This window comes from Helianthus annuus, chromosome 13 (genome assembly GCF_002127325.2).
Source record: "Helianthus annuus cultivar XRQ/B chromosome 13, HanXRQr2.0-SUNRISE, whole genome shotgun sequence".
Taxonomy (NCBI): domain Eukaryota; kingdom Viridiplantae; phylum Streptophyta; class Magnoliopsida; order Asterales; family Asteraceae; genus Helianthus; species Helianthus annuus.
The window spans coordinates 14,753,497-14,756,051 of record NC_035445.2 but is presented as its reverse complement, the minus strand read 5'-3'; positions in this window follow the sequence as shown (position 1 = coordinate 14,756,051).

Genomic DNA, 2,555 nt, shown 5'->3' with positions numbered 1-2,555 from the left:
GGGGATACTTATATCTTCCGGGATCTTCAAGGATGATCCTAAATTAGCCAATGCATCAGCTTCTGTATTTTCTTCCCTTGGTACCTGTGTCAAACTAAAGGAAACAAAAGAGAGTGCCAATTCTTTGACTATCTCCAAATATTTGGTTAGCTTTTCACCTTTAACAGCATAGGATCCATTAAAGTGATTAGTGATTAGCAATGAATCTACATGTACCTCAAGATACCTGATCCCCATATGCTTAGCAATTTGCAAACCAGCTATCAAGGCTTCGTATTCAGCCTCATTGTTAGTGGTTTGGAACTCACAAGCTATAGAGTGGGGTATTATGTCCCCCTGTGGCGATTTTAGTAGTATTCCAAGCCCTGTGCCTTTGACATTTGAGGATCCAACAGTATAGAGTATCCAAGGATCCTTGGTCTCTTCTAGGTGTTGGACTTCTAATTCAGCTTCATTTTGCAAATCACTACTGAAATCTGCCACAAAGTCAGCTAATGCTTGGGATTTAATGGCTGTCCTAGGCTCATATCTTATATCATATGCACTAAGCTTCACTGCCCACTTAGCCATCCTTCCTGACATTTCAGGTTTCCTGAGGACATTCTTAATTGGAAAATTAATTTTAACAATAATAACATGAGTTTCAAAATAATGTCTTAATTTAGTAGATGTCATAATTAAAGCAAGGATAAGCTTTTCTAGGTGTGAATACATGGATTCGGCATCAAGTAAACTGTTACTTACATAATAGACAGGATGTTGTGTACCTTCGTGATCCTTAACAAGGACTGCACTTACTGCTTTTAAGGATACTGCAAGATATAAGGATAGCACATCTCCTTTTTCTGGTTTCATCAAGGCCGGGGCTGAGGATAGGTAATCCTTGAGAGCTCTTAAGGCACTTTCATGCTTCTTAGTCCACTCAAATTTCTTGTTCTTCCTTAGGATATCATAGAATTCCTTGCATTTCTCTGAAGATTTAGATATGAATCTGTTCAAAGCTGCGATCCTGCCTGTTAGCCTCTGGACATCCTTAGCATTGGCAGGAGATTTGATATTCACTAAAGCTTTGATTTGTTCTGGGTTGGCTTCAATGCCTCTCTTTGTCACCATATATCCTAAGAATTTACCTGCTTTAACACCAAAGTGACATTTTGAAGGATTAAGTTTCATGTTATATTTGTCAAGGATATCGAATGCTTCCTCCAAGTCCCTTAGGTGATCCTCAGCCCTTCTGGATTTTACCACCATATCATCTATGTAAACCTCCATAGTTTGTCCAATCTGATCCTTGAACATCATATTCACCAGCCTTTGATAAGTTGCACCTGCATTCCTTAGTCCAAATGGCATAGCAATATAACAATATATACCGGTTGGAGTCATAAAGGCCGTATCCTCTTGATCAGATGGTACCATCTGAATTTGTTGAAATCCAGATGAAGCATCCATAAAAGTTAACAGTTTATGACCCGCCGTTGCATCCACCATAGAGTCAATGTGGGGTAATGGGAAAGGATCCTTGGGACATGCCTTATTTAAATCTGTGAAATCGACACATACCCTCCACTTTTCGTTTTTCTTTTGAACGAAAACCACATTGGCCAGCCATCTTGGATACTTGACCTCTCTAATCATACCTGCTTGGAGCAATTTCTCTACCTCTTCCTGGATAATGGCATTTCTTTCTGGTGCAAACTTCCTCCTCTTTTGATGGATTGGTTTGAATGACCTATCAATGCCAAATTTGTGAGTGATGATATCTTTAGATATACCTGTCATATCTTCATGTTTCCATGCAAAGGTAGTTCTCCTCCTTTTGAGGAAGGATATGAGGTCTTCTTTCATTTTGCCAAGGATCCCTGATCCTATATAGACCTTAGATTCAGGATCATCAGGATCCATAAGGATTTCTACTACTTCCTGCTCTCTTGCCTCCAAGACATCCCTTGGAGGATACTTTGATTGCTATTGCTCTATTGATTTTGAGGCTGGTTTCATCAATGAAGTGTAACAGTTCTTAGCCTCCTGCTGATCACTATCAATCTTCACTATTCCCCAAGGACTAGGGAGCTTCACACATTGATGGTAGGTGGATGGGACTACCTTCATATCGTGTATCCAGGGCCTGCCAAGGATAACATTACAACAAGATAAACAGTCAATAACACAAAATTTTTTATAAGAATGTAGGCCTTCAATATAGATTGGGAGTTTAATGTCCCCCAGAGTATTCTTAGTTCCGCCACTGAATCCCACGAGCACAGAGGATCTTGGTATGATATCGGACTCAGGGATATTCATCTTCTTGAGAACATCAAGCTGGATAATGTTCATAGAGCACCCTCCATCTATAAGGATCCTGCGAACAAAATGGTTAGAAATAAAGAGAGTAATAACCAAACCATCGTGATGAGGATCCTGGATATCAACACGATCATCCTCATCAAAGGTTATGACTTTTCCTTTGGAGACACTTGATGTTCGAATGGGTCTATCTCCACTATCCATCTTGGTTTCCTTTGCATGCCTTTTAGCTGCTGAGAAGGATGTGC